The sequence below is a fragment of the Impatiens glandulifera genome, chromosome 8 (assembly GCF_907164915.1).
Source record: "Impatiens glandulifera chromosome 8, dImpGla2.1, whole genome shotgun sequence".
NCBI classification, from domain to species: domain Eukaryota; kingdom Viridiplantae; phylum Streptophyta; class Magnoliopsida; order Ericales; family Balsaminaceae; genus Impatiens; species Impatiens glandulifera.
This window is the reverse complement of record NC_061869.1, coordinates 34,771,784-34,794,380: the sequence shown is the minus strand read 5'-3', so window position 1 is coordinate 34,794,380 and position 22,597 is coordinate 34,771,784. Positions and strand designations below refer to the sequence as shown.

Here is a 22,597-nt window from a genome sequence, read left to right as displayed (position 1 = left end):
TGCCAACGGTCATATTTCATTTCCTTGAATTTGATTGGTTGAGCAGAGGTTCAGTGATTCAGACCTGGCGGTCGTTCTTCCAGTATGTATGTCAAACTGGCTAGGTTTGTCTTTTACTCAATATGGTGACTGTCAGTTGACAGTTGTCTATACTTGGAAGATCGTCTTTCTGATTTATCCTGAAGTGGAAAGATCTTGTAGGACGGTCTTTTGCAGTCTGCAGACTGTCCTCAGACTTGTATGAATGGCAATGTTCAGTCTGTTCCTTTGGTATCATTCTCAACAGATACCCGTAGTATCTTCTTATGCTGGTCGGTTATTTGTCTTAACCGGATGTTTTCCGGTTATTGCTTTGGCTTCTGGTCGGTTAATGACCGACTATCTGGTGTTTCCGGCCTTCAGTTTTGACCTATCTGCCTTCTTTGTGCGGTCATGTTTCTCATCTGTTTAGGTGTTTGACCAGTTGAGTTTCTCAACCGGCTCAGTACTTTGACCGGTCCGGTTCTTTGTCTGTTCCTGCATAGGAAGTTATTTGTGTTAAGTTTCTATTGACCGGTCTAATTTTATCTAACAAAACGAGTTAATTTCGAAAGTTTTATTGATATTTTAAGTTTTTACAAAATAAAGTATGAAAATGGATCAATTTAAAGAAACCGTGATCGTAAATGGCCTTCGCAGTTTAAACTAGTGCATTTCGAATTTCGTGTAATAGTCATTTTTTTTTACATTAGATGTATCAATGAATACATCGTTTATCATATCACGTGTGCGATCATACCAGCACTAATGCACTGGATCCCATCAGAACTCCGTAGGTAAGCGTACTTGGGCGAGTGTGGTACTAGGATGGGTGACCCCTTGGGAAGTCCTCGTGTCGCACTCCTTTTTATAACATTTTTAAGAAACAACCAATTCACTATTAAAATGGACTAAACTTATGAAACGTTAATGACACATTCATTTTTAATGTTTTTACGAAAAAACACAAAATAAAGCGCGAAAAAATACAATCTAAAGAATAACACGTTAATTTCGAACATTATAATTGATTTTTGATATATTTATTAAAAAACACTAAATAAAAACGTGAAAACCTAAATTTAAAAAAAACGCTTTAATTTCAAACATTTTGATTGATTTTTGAAGTTAAAAAAAACAATATAAGCGTGAAAACTTGTGATTTATAGAAAAAACACGTTAATTTCAAAAAAATTATTGATTTTTCAAGTTTTATAAAAAAACACAAAATAAAAGCATTAAAACCTACGATTTAAAGAAAAAACGCGTTAATTTTAAACATTTTAATTGATTTTTGAGGTTTTTACAAAAAACACCAAATAAAAATGTGAAAACGTACAACTTAAAGAATAAAATGTTAATTTCGAACATTTTAATTGATTTTTGATATACTTATTTAAAAACACTAGATAAAAACATGAAAACCTACGATTTAAAAAAACACGTTAATTTCAAACATTTTGATTGATTTTGAAGTTTTTAAAAAACAAAATAAGCGTGAAAATCTGCGATTTAAAAGATAAACCATTAATTTAAAAAAAAATATTGATTTTTTAAGTTTAAAAAAAACATAAAATAAAAGAATGAAAACCTACGATTTAAAGAAAAAACGCGTTAATTTCAAACATTTTAATTGATTTTTGATATTTTTACTAAAAAAAATGAAATAAAACGTGAAAACCTACTATTTACAGAAAAACGCGTTAATTTGAACATGTTAATTGATATTTTATGTTTTTACAAAAAACATAAAATAAAAGCGTGATAACCCACGATTTAAAGAAAAACGCGTTAATTTTCGAATGTTTTTATTGATTCTTGAAGTTTTTACAAAATAAAGCATGAAAACAGAACAATTTGAAGAATTTCGTGAAATACTCATTTTCTAATTTACATTATGATGTATCAAATGAATACATTGTTTATCATATGACGGATGTGATCATAATAGCACTAATTCACCGGATCCGATCAGAACTCCGCAGTTAAGCGTACTTGGGCGAAAGTAGTACTAGGATGGGTGATCCCCTGGGAAGTTCTCGTGTCGCACTCATTTTTATAACTTTTTAAAAAACAACCAAATTCACGATTAAAATGGACTAAACTTATGAAACGTTAATGACACACTCATTTTTAATGTTTTTATGAAAAAACACACAAATAACAGCATGAAAACGTACAATTTAAAGAATAAACACGTTAATATCGAATATTTTAATTGATTTTTGATATATTTACTTAAAAAACAAAATAAAAGCGTGAAAACCTACGATTTAAAGAAAAATGCGTTAATTTCAAACATTTTAATAGATTCTTTAAGTTTTTACAAAAAAAACAAAATTAAAGCTTGAAAACCTACGATTTAAAGAAAAATGCGTTAATTTCGAAAAATTTTATTCATTTTTTATGTTTTTACAAAAAAAAACAAAAATAAATGTGTTAATTTCTAACATTTAATTGATTTTTGATATTTTTTTACTAGAAAACACAAAATAAAAGTGTAAAAACATACAATTTACGGAAAAAACGCGTTAATTTCGAACATTTTGATTAATTTTATTTTTTTTACAAAAAACACTAATAAAAGCGTGAAAACCTATGATTTAAAAAAAAAACGTGTTAATTTCGAAAGTTTTTATTAATATTTTTGTTTTTTACAAAATAAAAGTATGAAAACGAATCAATTTGAAGAAACCGTGGTCGTAAATGTTCTTCGACAGTTTAAAACTAGTCCATTTTGAATTTCGTGAAATAGTCATTTTTTTTTACATTATGATGTATCAAATGAATACATTGTTTATCAATGACGGATGCGATCATAATAGCACTAATGCACCGGATCCCATCAGAACTCCGTAGTTTAGCGTGCTTGGGCGAGAGTAGTACTAGGATGGGTGCATGATCCCCTGGGAAGTCCTCGTGTCGCACTCCTTTATATAAATTACTTAAAAACAACCAAATTCACGATTAAAATGTACCAAAATTATGAAACATTAATGATACTCATTTTTAATGTTTTTACGAAAAAACAAAATAAAAGCGTGAAACATACGACTTAAAGGAAAAACACGTTAATTTCGAAAATTTAAATTGATTTTTGATGGTTTTACGAAAAAACACCAAATAAAATGTTAATTTTGAATATTTTAATTGATTTTTGATATATTTACTAAAAAACACTAAATAAAAACGTGAAAAACTACGATTTAAAAAAAACGGGTTAATTTCGAACATTTTGATTAATTTTTTAAGTTAAAAAAAACAAAATATAAGCGTGAAAACCTGCAATTTAAAGAAAAAAAGCATTAATTTAAAAAAAATTATTCATTTTTTATGTTTTTTTAAAAAAAAACACAAAATAAAAGTATAAAAACCTACGATTTAAAGAAAAAAACGCGTTAATTTCAAAAAAAATTAATTGATTTTTGATATTTTACTAAAAAAACATAGTATAAAAGCGTGAAAACCTACGATTTACAGAAGAAACGCGTTAATTTCAAACATTTTAATTGATTTTTGATATTTTTACTAAAAAACATATAAAAAGTGAAACCTACGATTTACAGAAAAAATGTGTTAATTTCGAACATGTTAATTGATATTTTAAGTTTTTACAAAAAAACATTATATAAAAGCATGATAACCTACAATTTAAAGAAAATGTGTTTAATTTAGAATGTTTTTTTATTGATTTTTTAAGTTTTTACAAAATAAAAGAATGAAAACGGATCAATTTGAAGAAACCGTGGTCGTAACGGCATTCAGCAGTTTACAAACTATTCATTTCGATTTCGTGAAATAGTCATTTTTTTAACCTTAAGAATATCAATGTTACATAATGTATTCATTTGATACATCATAATGTAAATAAAAAAATGATATTTCACGAAATTCGAAATGAACTAGTTTTAAACTGCTGAATGCCGTTTACGACCACGGTTTCTTCAAATTGATCCGTTTTCATTCTTTTATTTTGTAAAAACTTAAAAAATCAATAAAAAAAATTCTAAATTAACACATTTTTCTTTAAATTGTAGGTTATCATGCTTTTATATAATGTTTTTTGTAAAAACTTAAAATATCAATTAACATGTTCGAAATTAACACATTTTTTCTGTAAATCGTAGGTTTTCACTCTTTTATTATGTTTTTTTTAGTAAAAATATCAAAAATCAATTAAAATGTTTGAAATTAACGCGTTTCTTCTGTAAATCGTAGGTTTTCACGCTTTTATACTATGTTTTTTTAGTAAAATATCAAAAATCAATTAATTTTTTTGAAATTAACGCGTTTTTTCTTTAAATCGTAGGTTTTTATACTTTTATTTTGTGTTTTTTTTTAAAAAACATAAAAAATGAATAATTTTTTTTTAAATTAATGCATTTTTTTCTTTAAATTGCAGGTTTTCACGCTTATATTTTGTTTTTTTTAACTTAAAAAATTAATCAAAATGTTCGAAATTAACCCGTTTTTTTTAAATCGTAGTTTTTCACGTTTTTATTTAGTGTTTTTTAGTAAATATATCAAAAATCAATAAAATATTCAAAATTAACATTTTTATTTGGTGTTTTTTTAAAAACCATCAAAAATCAATTTAAATTTTCGAAATTAACGTGTTTTTCCTTTAAGTCGTATGTTTCACGCTTTTATTTTGTATTTTTTCGTAAAAACATTAAAAAGAGTATCATTAATGTTTCATAATTTTGGTACATTTTAATCGTGAATTTGGTTGTTTTTAAGTAATTTATATAAAGGAGTGCGACACGAGGACTTCCCAGGGGATCATGCACCCATCCTAGTACTACTCTCGCCCAAGCACGCTAAACTACGGAGTTCTGATGGGATCCGGTGCATTAGTGCTATTATGATCGCATCCGTCATATGATAAACAATGTATTCATTTGATACATCATGTAAATAAAAAATGACTATTTCACGAAATTCAAAATGGACTAGTTTTAAACTGTCGAAGAACATTTACGACCACGGTTTCTTCAAATTGATTCGTTTTCATACTTTTATTTTGTAAAAACATAAAATATTAATAAAAACTTTCGAAATTAACACGTTTTTTTCTTTAAATCATAGGTTTTCACGCTTTTATTTAGTGTTTTTGTAAAAACATAAAAAATTAATCAAAATGTTCGAAATTAACGCGTTTTTTCCGTAAATTGTATGTTTTTACACTTTTATTTTGTGTTTTCTAGTAAAAAAATATCAAAAATCAATTAAAATGTTAGAAATTAACACATTTATTTTTTGTTTTTTTTGTAAAAACATAAAAAATGAATAAAATTTTTCGAAATTAACGCATTTTTTCTTTAAATCGTAGGTTTTCAAGCTTTAATTTTGTTTTTTTTGTAAAAACTTAAAGAATCTATTAAAATGTTTGAAATTAACGCATTTTTTCTTTAAATCGTAGGTTTTCACGCTTTTATTTTGTTTTTTAAGTAAATATCAAAAATCAATTAAAATATTCGATATTAACGTGTTTATTCTTTAAATTGTACGTTTTCATGCTGTTATTTTGTGTGTTTTTCATAAAAACATTAAAAATGAGTGTGTCATTAACGTTTCATAAGTTTAGTCCATTTTAATCGTGAATTTGGTTGTTTTTTAAAAAAGTTATAAAAATGAGTGCGACACGAGAACTTCCCAGGGGATCACCCATCCTAGTACTACTTTCGCCCAAGTACGCTTAACTGCGGAGTTCTGATCGGATCCGGTGAATTAGTGCTATTATGATCACATCCGTCATATGATAAACATGTATTCATTTGATACATCATAATGTAAATTAGAAAATGAGTATTTCACGAAATTCTTCAAATTGTTCTGTTTTCATGCTTTTATTTTGTAAAAACTTCAAGAATCAATAAAAACATTCGAAATTAACGCGTTTTTTCTTTAACGTGGGTTATCACGCTTTTTTTATGTTTTTTGTAAAAACATAAAATATCAATTAACATGTTCAAATTAACGCGTTTTTTCTGTAAATAGTAGGTTTTCACGCTTTTATTTCATGTTTTTTTAGTAAAAATATCAAAAATCAATTAAAATGTTTGAAATTAACGCGTTTTTTCTTTAAATCGTAGGTTTTCATTCTTTTATTTTATGTTTTTTTTAAACTTAAAAAATCAATATTTTTTTTTTAAATTAATGGTTTATCTTTTAAATCGCAGATTTTCACGCTTATATTTTGTTTTTTAAAAACTTCAAAAATCAATCAAAATGTTTGAAATTAACGTGTTTTTTTTAAATCGTAGGTTTTCATGTTTTTATCTAGTGTTTTTTAAATAAGTATATCAAAAATCAATTAAAATGTTCGAAATTAACATTTTTATTCTTTAAGTTGTACGTTTTCACATTTTTATTTGGTGTTTTTTTGTAAAACCTCAAAAATCAATTAAAATGTTTAAAATTAACGCGTTTTTTCTTTAAATCGTAGGTTTTAATGCTTTTATTTTGTGTTTTTTTTAAAACTTGAAAAATCAATAATTTTTTTTGAAATTAACGTGTTTTTCTATAAATCACAAGTTTTCACGCTTATATTTTGTTTTTTTTAACTTCAAAAATCAATCAAAATGTTTGAAATTAAAGCGTTTTTTTTAAATTTTAGGTTTTCACGTTTTTATTTAGTGTTTTTTTAATAAATTATCAAAAATCAATTATAATGTTCGAAATTAACGTGTTTATTCTTTAGATTGTATTTTTTCGCGCTTTTATTTTGTGTTTTTTTCGTAAAACATTAAAAATGAATGTGTCATTAACGTTTCATAAGTTTAGTCCATTTTAATAGTGAATTTGGTTGTTTCTTAAAAATGTTATAAAGGAGTGCGACACGAGGCTTCCCAAGGGGTCACCCATCCTAGTACCACACTCGCCCAAGTACGCTTACCTACGGAGTTCTGATGGGATCCAGTGCATTAGTGCTGGTATGATCGCACACGTGATATGATAAACGATGTATTCATTTGATACATCATAATGTAAATAAAAAATGACTATTACACGAAATTCGAAATGCACTAGTTTTAAACTGCCGAAGGCCATTTACGATCACGGTTTCTTTAAATTGATCCATTTTCATACTTTTATTTGTAAAAACTTAAAATATCAATAAACTTTCGAAATTAACTCGTTTTGTTAGATAAAATTAGACCGGTCAATAGAAACTTAACACAAATAAACTTCCTATGCAGAACAGACAAAGAACCGGACCGGTCAAAGTACTGAGCCGGTTGAGAAACTCAACTGGTCAAACACCTAAACAGATGAGAAACATGACCGCACAAAGAAGGCAAGATAGGTCAAAACTGAAGGCCGGAAACACCAGATAGTCGGTCATTAACCGACCAGAAGCCAAAGCAATAACCGGAAAACATCCGGTTAAGACAAATAACCGACCAGCATAAGAAGATACTACGGGTATCTGTTGAGAATGATACCAAAGGAACAGACTGAACATTGCCATATTCATACAAGTCTGAGGACAGTCTGCAGACTGCAAAAGACCGTCCTACAAGATCTTTCCACTTCAGGATAAATCAGAAAGACGATCTTCCAAGTATAGACAACTGTCCAACTGACAGTCACCATATTGAGTAAAAGACAAACCTAGCCAGTTTGACATACATACTGGAAGAACAGACCGCCAGGTCTGAATCACTGAACCTCTGCTCAACCAATCAAATTCAAGGAAATGAAATATGACCGTTGGCATATTTCACCTATAAAAGGAGTAGCTGAAGAGGAGTAAATGTGGGACACAGTGAACATTTAATCTACAAGTGAAAAAGTGTGTTCTATCTCTAGAAAGCATAAGTGCTAAGTTGAAGTGTAATTTTTACAATTTCGGTTAAAATTGTACGGGTGTTATCGAGCAGGAAATAAGTCTCGATCGGATTGTGTTTGTATTCCTTTGTGAATATCCTTCTCGCGGTTTCGAGAGGAAGGGGTGACGTAGGAGTTTTATCTCCGAACATCCATAAAAATCTGTCTTGTTACTTACTTTTTGCCAGTTCTACTTTATAACCTACTTACATCGCTTTGGCCGACTCTACACTACTTAAACCGAATCACTAAGCTATAAAACCGACCCAGCAACTTCCAAACCTATCCTACTCAAAACCGGTTCTGCCTATCCTAAGAGTGTCCCGCTTCAACCTGAAACAAACCACTTCCGCGCTTGAACCTGGTTCAAGGGTTTGTGACAGTTTGTGTAGTATTGAACCCCGGTGTTAATCTCTAACCAGATTAATCACCACCCTTTGAGTAACGCGCTAACCGGCCAGACCCCGGTCCTCTAGCCGACCTAGATCCTAACACGTTTTTCTTTAAATCGTAGGTTTTCACGCTTTTCATTTGTGTTTTTTTTGTAAAAACATAAAAAATGAAATAAAATGTTCGAAATTAAGGCGTTTTTTTCTGTAAATTGCATGTTTTCACGATTTTTTTTGTGTTTTTTTTTGTAAAAATATCAAAAATCAATTAAAATGTTTGAAATTAACGTATTTTTTAAATTGTAGGTTTCATGCTTTTATTTTGTGTTTTTTTTTGTAAAAACATAAAAAATGAATAAAAATTTTTGAAATTAACGCGTTTTTCTTTAAATCGCAAGTTTTCACGCTCCAATTTTGTTTTTTGTAAAAACTTAAAAAATCAATTAAATGTTTAAAATTAATGCGTTTTTCTATAAATAATAGATTTTCACGTTTTTATTTTGTGTTTTTTAGTAAATATATCAAAAATCAATTAAAATGTTCGAGATTAACATGTTTATTCTTTAGATTGTACGTTTTCACGCATATGTTTTGTTTTTTTTTCGTATAAATATTAAAAATGAATGTGTCATTAACGTTTCATAAGTTTAGTCCATTTTAATCGTGAATTTGGTCATTTTTTTAAAAAAATTATAAAAGGAGTGCGACAAGAGGACTTCCCAGGGGATCACCCATCCTAGTACTACTCTCGCCCAAGCACGCTAAACTGCGGAGTACTGATGGGATCAGGTGAATTAGTGCTATTATGATCCCATCCGTCATATGATAAACAATGTATTCATTTGATACATTATAATGTAAATAAAAAAATGAGTATTTCACGAAATTCGAAATGGACTAGTTTTAAACTGACGAATGTTGTTTACGACTACGGTTTCTTCAAATTGATCTGTTTTTATGCTTTTATTTTGTAAAAACTTAAAGAATCAATAAAAACATTCAAAATTAATGCGTTTTTTTCTTTAAATCGTAAGTTATCACGCTTTTATTTTATGTTTTTTATAAAAACTTAAATATCAATTAACATGTTCGAAATTAACGCGTTTTTTTTCTTTAAATCGTAGGTTTTAATGCTTTTATTTTGTGTTTTTTTATAAAACGTGAAAAATCAATAATTTTTTTTGAAATTAACGCGTTTTTTCTATAAATCGCAGGTTTTCACGCTTATATTTTGTTTTTTTTAACTTCAAAAACAATCAAAATGTTGAAATTAACGCGTTTTTTTTAAATCGTAGGTTTTCACGTTTTTATTTAGTGTTTTTTTAATAAGTATATCAAAAATCAATTAAAATGTTCCAAATTAACATTTTTATTCTTTAAGTTGTACGTTTTCACATTTTTATTTGGTGTTTTTTTCGTAAAAACATCAAAAATCAATTAAAATATTTGAAATTAACGCGTTTTTTTCTTTAAATCGTAGGTTTTAATGCTTTTATTTTGTGTTTTTTTTAAAACTTGAAAAAGCAATAAATTTTTTTGAAATTAACGCGTTTTTCTATAAATCGCAGGTTTTCACGCTTATATTTTGTTATTTTTAAACTTCAAAAATCAATCAAAATGTTTGAAATTAACGCGTTTTTTTAAATCGTAGGTTTTCGCGTTTTTTATTTAGTGTTTTTTTAATAAATATATCAAAAATCAATTAAATGTTCGAAATTAACGTGTTTATTCTTTAGATTGTACGTTTTCACGCTTTTATTTTGTGTTTTTTTTCGTTAAAACATTAAAAATGAATGTGTCATTAACGTTTCATAAGTTTAGTCCATTTTAATAGTGAATTTGGTTGTTTCTTAAAAAATAAAAAGGAGTGCGACACGAGGACTTCCCAAGGGGTCACCCATTCTAGTACTACACTCGCCCAAGTACGCTTACCTACGGAGTTCTGATGGGATCCGGTGCATTAGTTCTTTTATGATCACACACGTGATATGATAAACAATGTATTCATTTGATACATCATAATGTAAATAAAAAAATAACCATTTCACGAAATTCAAATGCACTAGTTTTAAACTACCGAAGGCCATTTACGATCACGGTTTCTTTAAATTGATCCGTTTTCATACTTTTATTTGTAAAACTTAAATATCAATAAAACTTTCGAAATTAACACGTTTTTTCTTTAAATCGTAGGTTTTCATGCTTTCTTTTGTGTTTTTTTTGTAAAAACATAAAAAATCAATTAAAATGTTCGAAATTAAGGCGTTTTTTCTGTAAATTGTATATTTTCACGATTTTATTTTGTGTATTTTAGTAAAATATCAAAAATCAATTAAGATGTTCAAAATTAACGTATTTTTTTTAAATTATAGGTTTTCATGCTTTATTTTGGTTTTTTGTAATAACATAAAAAATTTCGAAATTAACGCCTTTTTCTTTTAATTGCAAGTTTTCACGCTTTAATTTTGGTTTTTGTAAAAACTTAAAAATCAATTAAATGTTTAAAATTAATGCGTTTTTCTATAAATAACAGGTTTTCAGTTTTTTTTTGTGTTTTTTTAGTAAATATATCAAAAATCAATTAAAATGTTCGAGATTAACATGTTTATTCTTTAGATTGTACGTTTTCACGCTTATGTTTTGTGTTTTTTTTCGTAAAAATATTAAAAATGAATGTGTCATTAACGTTTCATAAGTTTAGTCCATTTTAATCGTGAATTTGGTGGTTTTTTAAAAAAGTTATAAAAAGGAGCGCGACACGAGGACTTCCAGGAGATCACCCATCCTAGTACTACTCTCGCCCAAGCACGTTAACTGCGGAGTACTGATGGGATCCGGTGAATTAGTGCTATTATGATCGCATCCGTCATATGAAAAACAATGTATTCATTTGATACATAATAATGTAAATAAAAAAAATAAGTATTTCACGAAATTCGAAATGGACTAGTTTTAAACTACGGAATGTTGTTTACGACCACGGTTTCTTCAAATTGATCTATTTTCATTCTTCTTTTTTGTAAAAACTTAATGAATCAATAAAAACATTCGAAATTAATACGTTTTTTCTTTAAATCGTAAGTTATCACGCTTTTATTTTATGTTTTTTATAAAAACATAAAATATCAATTAACATGTTCAAAATTAACGCGTTTTTTCTGTAAATTGTAGGTTTTCACGCTTTTATTTTATGTTTTTTTAGTAAAATTATCAAAAATCAATTATAATGTTTGAAATTAACGCGTTTTTTCTTTAAATCGTAGGTTTTAATGCTTTTATTTTGTGCTTTTTTATAAAACTTAAAAAATCAATAATTTTTTTTTTGAAATTAACGCCTTTTTTTTCTATAAATCGCAGGTTTTCACGCTTATATATTTTTTTTAAACTTCAAAAATCAATCAAAATGTTTGAAATTAACGCGTTTTTTTTAAATCGTAGGTTTTCACGTTTTTATTTAGTATTTTTTTAATAAATATATCAAAATCAATTAAAATGTCCGAAATTAACATTTTTATTCTGTAAGTTTTATGTTTTCACATTTTTATTTGGTGTTTTTTCGTATAAATATCAAAAATCAATTTAAATATTTAAAGTTAACGCGTTTTCTCTTTAAATAGTAGGTTCTCACGCTTTTATTTGTGTTTTTTCGTAAAAACATTAAAATGAGTGTCATTAATGTTTCATAATTTTGGTACATTTTTATGGTGAATTTGGTTGTTTTTAAGAAAGTTATAAAAAGGAGTACGACACGAGAACTTCTTAGGGGGTCACCATCCTAGTACTACTCTCGCCCAAGCACGCTAAACTGCGGAGTTCTGATGGGATCCGGTGAATTAGTGCTATTATGATCGCATCCGTCATATGATAAACAATGTATAATTTGATATATCATAATGTAAATAAAAAAATGACTATTTCACGAAATTCGAAATGGACTACTTTTAAACTGCCGAATGTTGTTTACGACCACAGTTTCTTCAAATTAATCGTTTTCATGCTTTGATTTTTAAAAACTAAAAAAATCAATAAACCATTCGAAATAATGCGTTTTTTCTTTAAATTGTAAGTTATCAAACTTTTATTTATGTTTTTTGTAAAAACTTAAAATATTAATTAACATGGTCGAAATTAATGCATTTTTTCTGTAAATTGTAGGGTTTTCCCGCTTTTATTTTATGTTTGTTTAGTATAAAATATTAAATAAATCAATTAAATTTTTGAAATTAACGTGTTTTTTCTTTACATTGTAGGTTTTCATTCTTTATTTGTGTTTTTTTATAAAACTTAAAAAATCAATAAATTTATTGAAATTATCGCGTTTTTTTTCTATAAATCGCAGGTTTTCACACGCTTATATTTTGTTTTTTTTATAACTTTCAAAAATTAATCAGAATGTTCAAAATTAACGGGTTTTTTTTAAATCGTAGCTTTTTACGTTTTTATTTAGGTTTTTTTAGTAAATATATCAAAAATCAATTAAAATGTTCGAAATTAACATTTTTATTCATTAAGTTTACGTTTTCACATTTTATTTGATGTTTTTTCGTAACACATCAAAAATACATTTAAATTTTCGAAATTAATGTGTTTTCCTTTAAATCGTACTTTTTCACGCTTTAATTTGTTTTTTTTCGTAAAACATTAAAATGGAGTGTCTTAATGTTTCATAATTGTGGTACATTTTAATCGTGATTTGTTGTTTTTTAAGAAAGTTATAAAAATGAGTACGACACGAAAACTTCTTAGGGGGTCACCCTTCGTAGTAATAATTACGAGTTCTGATGGGATCCGGTGCATTAGTGCTGGTATGAATCGCACACGTGATATGATAAACACTATTTTCATTTGATACATCATAATATAAATAAAAAATGACTATTTCACGAAATTCGAATGGACCATTTTAAACTATCGAAGGCCATTTACCACCACGGTTTCTTCAAATTGATTCGTTTTCATACTTCTATTTTGTAAAAACTTAAAATATCAATAAAAACATTCGAAATTAACAGTTTTTTTCTTTAAATCGTAGGTTTCACGCTTTTATTTTGTATTTTTTGTAGAGACATAAAAAATTAATTAAAATATTCGAAATTAACGTGTTTTTTTCTGTAAATTGTATGTTTTCACGATTTTATTTTGTGTTTTTTAGTAAAAATATCAAAAAATCAATTAAAATATTCGAAATTAACGCATTTTTTTAAATCGTAGGTTTTCATGCATTAATTTTGTGTTTTTTGTAAAAACATAAAAAATGAATAAAATATTTCGAAATTAACGCGTTTTTTCTCTTAAATCGCAAATTTTCACGCTTTATTTTTGTTTTTTGTAAAAACTTAAAAATCAATTAAAATGTTTAAAATTAACGCGTTTTTTTTTTAAATAATAGGTTTTCACGATTTTTATTTTGTGTTTTTTAGTAAATATATCAAAAATCAATTAAAATGTTCGAGATTAACATGTTTATTCTTTAGATTGTATGTTTTCACGCTTATGTTTTGTGTTTTTTTTCGTAAAACATTAAAAATGAATGTGTCATTAACGTTTCATTAGTTTAGTCCATTTCAATCGTGAATTTGGGTTGTTTTTAAAAAAAGTTATAAAAAGGAGTGCGACACGAGGACTTCCCAGGGGATCACCCATCCTAGTACTATTCTCACCCAAGCATGCTAAACTGCGGAGTACTGATGGGATCCGGTGAATTAGTGCTATTATTATCGCATCCGTCATATGATAAACAATGTATTCATTTGATACATCATAATGTAAGTAAAAAAATGACTATTTCACGAAATTCGAAATGAACTAGTTTTAAATTGCCGAATGTTGTTTACGAGCAATGTTTCTTCAAATTTATCTGTTTTCATGCTTTTATTTTGTAAAAACTAAAAAAATCAATAAAACCATTCGAAATTAATGTGTTTTTTCTTTAAATCGTAAGTTATCAAACTTTTATTTTATGTTTTTTGTAAAAACTTAAAATATTAATTAACATGTTCGAAATAAATGTATTTTTTTCTGTAAATTATAGGTTTTCACGCTTTTATTCTATGTTTTTTTTAGTAAAAATATCAAAAATCAATTAAAATCAATTAAATGTTTGAAATTAACGTTGTTTTTTTCTTTAAATCGTAGGTTTTCATTCTTTTATTTTGTGTTTTTTTTATAAAACTTAAAAAATCAATAAATTTTATTGAGATTAACGCGTTTTTTCTATAAATCGCAGGTTTTCACGCTTATATTTTGTTTTTTTTAAACTTCAAAATTTAATCAGAATGTTCGAAATTAACGCGTTTTTTTAAATCGTAGTTTTTCACGTTTTTATTTAGCTTTTTTTAGTAAATATATCAAAAATCAATTAAATGTTCAAAATTAACATTTTTATTCTTTAAGTTGTACGTTTTCACATTTTTATTTGATGTTTTTTCGTAAACACATCAAAAATCAATTTAAATTTTCGAAATTAACGTGTTTTTCCTTTAAATCAAGCTTTTATTTTGTGTTTTTTCGTAAAAACATTAAAAATGAGTGTCATTAATGTTTCATAATTTTGGTACATTTTAATCGTGAATTTGGTTGTTTTTTAAGAAAGTTATAAAAATGAGTACGACACAAAAACTTCTCAGGGGGTCACCCATCGTAGTACTAACTACGGAGTTCTGATGGGATCCGGTGCATTAGTGCTGGTATAATCGCACACTTGATATGATAAACAATGTTTTCATTCGAGACATCATAATATAAATAAAAAATGACTATTTCACGAAATTTGAAATGGACCAGTTTTAAACTATCAAAGGCCATTTACCACCACGGTTTCTTCAAATTGATCTGTTTTCATACTTCTATTTTGTAAAAACTTAAAATATCAATAAAACATTCGAAATGAACACGTTTCTCTTAATCGTAGGTTTTCACGATTTTATTTTGTATTTTTTGTAGAAACATAAAAAATAAATTAAAATATTCGAAATTAACGTGTTTTTTTCTGTAAATTGTATGTTTTCACAATTTTATTTTGTGTTTTTAGTAAAAATATCAAAAAATCAATTAAAATATTCGAAATTAACGCATTTTTTTTAAATCGTAGGTTTTCATGCATTTATTTTGTGTTTATTGTAAAAACATAAAAAATGAATAAAATATTTCGAAATTAACGCGTTTTTTCTTTAAATCGCAAGTTTTCACGCTTTAATTTGTTTTTTTAAAAACTTAAAAAATCAATTAAAATGTTTAAAATTAACGCGTTTTTCTTAAAATAATAGGTTTTCACGATTTTTATTTTGTGTTTTTTTAGTAAATATATCAAAAATCAATTAAAATGTTCGAGATTAACATGTTTATTCTTTAGATTGTACGTTTCCACGCTTATGTTTTGTGTTTTTCGTAAAAACATTAAAAATGAATGTGTCATTAACGTTTCATAAGTTTAGTCCATTTCAATCATGAATTTGGTTGTTTTTTAAAAAAGTTATAAAAAGGAGTGCGACACGAGGACTTCCCAGGGGATCACCCATCCTAGTACTACTCTCACCCAAGCACGCTAAATTGCGGAGTACTGATGAGATCCGGTGAATTAGTGCTATTATGATCGCATCCGTCATATGATAAACAATGTATTCATTTGATACATCATAATGTAAATAAAAAATGACTATTTCACGAAATTCGAAATGGACTAGTTTTAAACTGCCGAATGTTGTTTACGACCACTGTTTCTTCAAATTGATCTGTTTTCATGCTTTTATTTTATAAAAACTAAAAAAATCAATAAACACATTTGAAATTAACGCGTTTTTTCTATAAATCGCAAGTTATTACGCTTTTATTTTATATTTTTTTATAAAAACTTAAAATATCAATTAACATGTTTCGAAATTAACGCGTTTTTTTCTGTAAATTGTAGGTTTTCACGCTTTTATTTTATGTTTTTTAAGTAAAAATATCAAAATTCAATTAAAATGTTTGAAATTAGTGCGTTTTTCTATAAATCACAGGTTTTCACGCTTATATTTTGTTTTTTTTTAAACTTCAAAAATTAATCAGAATGTTCGAAATTAACGCGTTTTTTTTAAATCGTAGCTTTTCACGTTTTTATTCAGTGTTTTTTTTAGTAAATATATCAAAAATCAATTAAAATGTTCGAAATTAACATTTTTATTCATTAAGTTGTACGTTTTCACATTTTTATTTGACGTTTTTTTCGTAAACACATCAAAAATCAATTTAGATTTTCGAAATTAACGTGTTTTTCCTTTAAATCGTACTTTTCACGCTTTTATTTTGTGCTTTTTCGTAAAAACATTAAAAATGAGTGTCATTAATGTTGTATAATTTTGGTACATTTTAATTGTGAATTTGGTTGTTTTTTAAGAAAGTTATAAAAATGAGTACGACACAAAAACTTCTCAGGGGGTCACCCATCGTAGTACTAACTACGGAGTTCTGATGGGATCCGGTGCATTAGTGCTGGTATGATCGCACACGTGATATGATAAATAATGCTTTCATTTGATACATCATAATATAAATAAAAAATGACTATTTCACGAAATTCGAAATGGACCAGTTTTAAACTATCGAAGGCCATTTACCACTACAGTTTTCTTCAAATTGATCCGTTTTCATACTTCTATTTTGTAAAAACTTAAAATATCAATAAAAACTTTCGAAATTAACACGTTTTTTCTTTAAATCGTAGGTTTTCACGCTTTTATTTTGTATTTTTTTTTCTGTAAATTGTATGTTTTCACAATTTTATTTTGTGTTTTAGTAAAAATATCAAAAATCAATTAAAATATTCGAAATTAACGCATTTTTTTTAAATCGTAGGTTTTCAAGCATTTATTTTGTGTTTTTTGTAAAAACATAAAAAATGAATAAAATATTTCGAAATTAAAGCGTTTTTTCTTTAAATCGCAAGTTTTCACGCTTTAATTTTGTTTTTTTTTTTTAAAACTTAAAAATCAATTAAAATGTTTAAAATTAACGCGTTTTTCTTTAAATAATAGGTTTTCACGATTTTTATTTTGTGTTTTTTTAGTAAATATATCAAAAATCAATTAAAATGTTCAAGATTAACATGTTTATTCTTTAGATTGTACGTTTCCACGCTTATGTTTTGTGTTTTTGTCGTAAAAACATTAAAAATTAATGTGTCATTAACGTTTCATAAGTTTAGTCCATTTCAATCGTGAATTTGGTTGTTTTTTAAAAAAGTTATAAAAAGGAGTGCCACACGAGGACTTCCCAGGGGATCACCCATCCTAGTACTACTCTCACCCAAGCACGCTAAACTGCGGAGTACTGATGGGATCCGTTGAATTAGTGTTATTATGATCGCATCCGTCATATGATAAACAATGTATTGATTTGATACATCATAATGTAAATAAAAAAATGACTATTTCACGAAATTCGAAATGGACTAGTTTTAAACTGCCGAATGTTGTTTACGACCACTGTTTCTTCAAATTGATCTGTTTTCATGCTTTTATTTTGTAAAAATTAAAAAAATCAATAAATACATTTGAAATTAACGCGTTTTTTCTTTAAATCGTAAGTTATCACGCTTTTATTTTATGTTTTTTATAAAACTTAAAATACCAATTAACATGTTCGAAATTAACGTGTTTTTTCTGTAAATTGTAGGTTTTCATGCATTTATTTTGTGTTTTTTGTAAAAACATAAAAAATGAATAAAATATTTCGAAATTAACGCGTTTTTTCTTTAAATCGCAAGTTTTCACGCTTTAATTTTGTTTTTTTTTTATAAAAACTTTAAAAATCAATTAAAATGTTAGATATTAAAGCGTTTTTTCTTTAAATCGTAGGTTTTCACGCTTTTATTTTGTGGTTTTTTAGTAAATATATAAAAAATCAATTAAAATGTTCGAAATTAAGGTGTTTATTTTTTAAATTGTACGTTTTCATGCTTTTATTTTGTGTTTTTTTTTCGTAAAATCAATTTAAATATTCAAAATTAACGTGTTTTTCCTTTAAATCGTACGTTTTCACGCTCTTATTTTGTATTTTTTCGTAAAAACATTAAAAATGAGTGTGTCATTAACGTTTCATATGTTTGGTCCATCTTAATCATGAATTTGGTTGTTTTTAAAAAAAGTTATAAAAAGGAGTGCGACACCTAGTACTACTCTCGCTTAAGCACACTTAACTGCAGAGTTCTGATGGGATCCGGTGCATTGGTGTAGGTATGATCACACCCGTCATATGATGAACAATGTATTCATTTGATACATCATAATGTAAATAAAAAATTACTATTTCACGAAATTCGAAATGGACTAGTTTTAAACCGACGAAGACCACTTACGACCAAGCTTTCTTCAAATTGATCCATTTTCATGCTTTTATTTTATAAAAACTTAAAAAATCAATAAATTTTTTTGAAATTAACATGTTTTTTCTTTAAATCGTAGATTTTTACGATTTTATTTTGTGTTTTTTTATAAAAACTTTAAAAATCAATTAAAATGTTCGAAATTAACGCTTTTTTTTCTGTAAATTATAGGTTTCACGCTTTTATTTTGTGTTTTTTAGTAAAAATATTAAAAATCAATTAAAATATTCGAAATTAACGCAATTTTTTTTAAATAGTAGGTTTTCATGTTTTTATTTTGTATTTTTTTTGTAAAAACTTAAAAAATAAAAATAAAATCGAAATTAACGCGTTTTATCTTTAAATCTCAGGTTTTCACGCTTTAATTTGTTTTTTTTTAACTTAAAAAATCAATTAAAAATTCGGAATTAATGCGTTTTTTCATTAAATCGTAGATTTTCTCGCTTTATTTTGTGTTTTTTAAGTAAATATATCAAAAATCAATTAAAATGTTTGAAATTAACGTGTTTATTCTTTAAATTGTACGTTTTCACATTTTTATTTGGTGTTTTTTCGTAAAATAATCAAAAATCAATTTAAATGTTCAAAATTAACATGTTTTTCCTTTAAATCGTACATTTTCTCGCTTTTATTTTGCGTTTTTTCGTAATAACATTAAAAATGAGTGTGTCATTAACGTTTCATAGGTTTGATCCATTTTAATCATGAATTTGGTTGTTTTTTTAAAAAGTTATAAAAAGGAGTGTGACACGAGGACTTCCTAATGGTTCACCCATCCTAGTACTACTCTCACCCAAGCACGCTTAACTGCAGAGTTCTGAAAAAAAAGGTTATTAATTTTTTAGACATAATTTAATATTTATTATTTGTCCAATTAACTATACTAGAAATATATATATTTTTTTAAATATTTAACGAGATTAGTACAATAATATTTTTGTTCTTCTCCTATTCGGGTTTGTATTAAACTATATAAAGTTAAAATTTTATATTACAATAATTAATACTTATGGTTAAAAAAATTAAATTATTAGGGTGAGCAAACGGATAAAATTGAAATGTTTTGTCCGATTCGTATTGCATTCAAACGAAATTTATTCAATCACAAATTCAAATCATTTTACTAATTATTACGGATCGGATATGAATTTGATTGAATGAAATATGATTTAAATTAAAGATGGTTTGAATCATCCAAACTAAAAAATGTTTATAATTTTTTTATGTGTCAACTTGATATTATTGAATAATTTGTTTTTATAATTAATTAATTAATTTTATTTGTATTTAATTAAAAAAAATAAAAAATTGAATTAAATATATTATATATATAAGTTATTTTTATTTATTTTTATATATCTAAGAAAAAGAGATATAATTTAATTGAATATTAGTTATATAATTTGTACCAAATAAAATATCATCCCAATTAGAGGAGAGAAACCCGTACATAAGAAAAAATAATTAATTCAAATTATTTTGGATAAAATAAATTATCCAAAACCAATTCAATTTAATTCAAACTGAAATAATTAATCCAATTTTATAATTTTAACTCATATTTAATTTTGGATTAATCCGTCAAATACTTAGGTAGGTAATTAAATTTGATTCCAATTTATATAATTCGAGAATGTGTGGTAATCAAATTATAATTTGATTTTTTTAGAAATTCATTGTTTAAATTAGTTAAAAAAATTATTTCTTAAAAATAGAGTCGTCAATTAATTTTTTTTTAAATCAATAAAAATTGCATATGTGTACAAACATATTAGCTAGAGTTTTCTTTTAGTTTGTACTTTAGTGATACTTGATAATGAGCTTTCGCGCTTCATCCTCCGTATCCGTTTTGAAAACGGTTATACTTATAAATTTGGCTTTTGAAAACCGGTTATATAACGTTTAGTTTAACCAACTATTTTTTCAGTTCGAAGCATGCATAAGATTTGTGTATTATTTAAAAAATTGTAATAACAATTATTTAAATGCTAGTACATATTGCTGATAAAAACTGAGGGAGGAAAGTACCTAAAGAAAATCAGTATAAAAGGCATTAGAGTTTTAAAATAAATTCTAAATGAGAATTTGTTAAAATATTTTTGTGGAAATATCCCTAAAATAGTTTAAAGTCATTTTCTAATTTTCTGGGATTTTTCAAAAATAATTTTGGGTTTCAAAATTACAAAAATAATTTTGGAATTTGAAAATGGGAACCAAACATGCCTTATGACCGATGTCCTAGGTCCTGTGTTCGTTTTATCGGTCAAGGGCTAATAACCCTAGGTCTTGGGTCTAGAGCCTCTCGGTCGGGGCTTAGGATCCTCGGTCCTAGCTGTAAAGCATCAGTCTAGGTGCTAAGGACTCTCGGTCCTAGGCTAGAATTCTCGGTCAGGTGCCAGAATTCTCGGTTGGACCTCTCAGTCCCAAGTGAAAGTTATCGGTCCTAGGTTTAGGAGTTCTCGATCGGGTGCGAGACTCCTTTGTCCTAAGTTTGACCTCTCGTTCGGATGTAAAAATCCTCGATCGGACCTCTCGGTTTTATCTGAAGAACATTGGTTAGACCTCTCGGTCCTTGATGAAGAACACGGATCGGATCTCTCGGTTCTAGATAAAACCTCGATCCTAGGTTAAGTTTCTCTAACGTATCTACCGGTCTTCTAAAACATCAAAATTACAGTTTTTGAATTTTGATGGAGGTTTGGGTTCTTCGATCCTAGGGCCTGGGTAGCTTCACAAAACTCTTAGAAACATTTAAAACATAATCTAAAGTTAAGAAATTTATAATCAAAACTCATGTTTTTAGTTTTAAAGTTGTTTTAAAGTGTAAAGAATTCTAAACGTTTAAATTGGAACACGTGTCGAGAGATGTCAAAGAGAACAAAGTAAGGTTAGTTTTAAGTATAAGTACTTGATCACGTCATATTTTTTATATTCATAGAAGTGCGTCTCTTTTGTGTGGAGATAAATGAAACAATAAATAAGCTAAATATAATAGAATGAATAAGGTTTGAAAAACTCAAAATGATTTTTCTTTCATTATATTATCTAAAACTACACCAGTCCTTTATATAAACTTTGGGTAATAATTATTTTCTAAATTAAATATATATATATATATATATATATATATATATATATATATATATATATATATATATATATATATTTTAACTTTTCTAAAAGATTATGTTTTAATATCTGTGTGGAATGAATGAACTTCAGTACCCTCCCACGGTTTCGATTCCCCGGATGCGCATTTGTTAAGATTCTAAACAAATTGAAATCATCAAAATAAAAAATAATTTAAACTTTCCTAATATGAACTATTATTCACCTATTTCCTAAATATTGTCGAAAATTAAACTTAAACGAATAATCAAAGTTTGGTTTTTAAAAATTAGTTAACAATCCGAAAATTAAGGAGAATCAGACAGAAATTTATCGTCAACTTTCTCAAATTGTTCTCTAACTTGAAACAAGGAGAAACATCTACAGTGGATTTCCTCAAAACCATAGACTATATGTGACGGGTGGGACTCAATACAAAAACTTTTTATATTATTTGCATTCTCACAAAAACAAAATTAATAATTCTCTAGACATTATCTAATATTTATTATTCGTCAAATTAACTAAACTATCTAAAATGATAAAAACAATTTTTTAAAATATATTTAACGAGATCCGGTCAATAATATTTGCTCTTAACTAAACAATCTAAAATGATAAAAACAATTTTTTAAAATATATTTAACGAGATCCGATCAATAATATTTGCTCTTGATCGTGTCAAAGTTTGTATTAAGCTATTTAACCTTAACATTTTATATTACAATAATTAATACAAAAGGTTACAAAAATTAAATTTATTATTTCTCAGACTCATTATATATAAATTGTAACATAATTAGGGTGACTAAACGTGTAAAACTGATCTATATTGTATCCAAATTAAATTTATTTAATTCGTAATTCAAACAATTTTATTAATTATTAA

At 26.4% G+C, this 22,597-nt stretch overlaps 3 non-coding genes and 10 pseudogenes across 3 annotated transcripts; 3 read left to right on the top strand and 10 right to left on the bottom strand.

Moving 5' to 3' along the window:
* The first annotated feature begins 764 nt into the window (after positions 1-764).
* Positions 765-883, top strand: LOC124913452. Its single transcript, XR_007096720.1, has one exon. It is a non-coding gene; the product is annotated as a 5S ribosomal RNA (ribosomal RNA).
* Positions 884-1,952: 1,069 nt separating this feature from the next.
* LOC124913520 lies at positions 1,953-2,071 on the top strand (annotated as a pseudogene).
* Positions 2,072-2,826: 755 nt separating this feature from the next.
* On the top strand, positions 2,827-2,949 carry LOC124913515 (annotated as a pseudogene).
* Positions 2,950-4,771: 1,822 nt separating this feature from the next.
* On the bottom strand, positions 4,772-4,894 carry LOC124913514 (annotated as a pseudogene).
* A 758-nt stretch (positions 4,895-5,652) lies between these two features.
* Positions 5,653-5,771, bottom strand: LOC124913519 (annotated as a pseudogene).
* A 1,078-nt stretch (positions 5,772-6,849) lies between these two features.
* On the bottom strand, positions 6,850-6,967 carry LOC124913463. The gene has a single exon (XR_007096721.1). It is a non-coding gene; the product is annotated as a 5S ribosomal RNA (ribosomal RNA).
* A 1,971-nt stretch (positions 6,968-8,938) lies between these two features.
* On the bottom strand, positions 8,939-9,057 carry LOC124913539 (annotated as a pseudogene).
* Positions 9,058-10,104: 1,047 nt separating this feature from the next.
* On the bottom strand, positions 10,105-10,223 carry LOC124913483. Its single transcript, XR_007096729.1, has one exon. It is a non-coding gene; the product is annotated as a 5S ribosomal RNA (ribosomal RNA).
* Positions 10,224-10,988: 765 nt separating this feature from the next.
* LOC124913532 lies at positions 10,989-11,105 on the bottom strand (annotated as a pseudogene).
* An 873-nt stretch (positions 11,106-11,978) lies between these two features.
* On the bottom strand, positions 11,979-12,096 carry LOC124913522 (annotated as a pseudogene).
* A 1,750-nt stretch (positions 12,097-13,846) lies between these two features.
* LOC124913534 lies at positions 13,847-13,965 on the bottom strand (annotated as a pseudogene).
* A 1,755-nt stretch (positions 13,966-15,720) lies between these two features.
* On the bottom strand, positions 15,721-15,839 carry LOC124913528 (annotated as a pseudogene).
* A 1,629-nt stretch (positions 15,840-17,468) lies between these two features.
* On the bottom strand, positions 17,469-17,587 carry LOC124913547 (annotated as a pseudogene).
* Between the last annotated feature and the right edge of the window lie 5,010 nt (positions 17,588-22,597).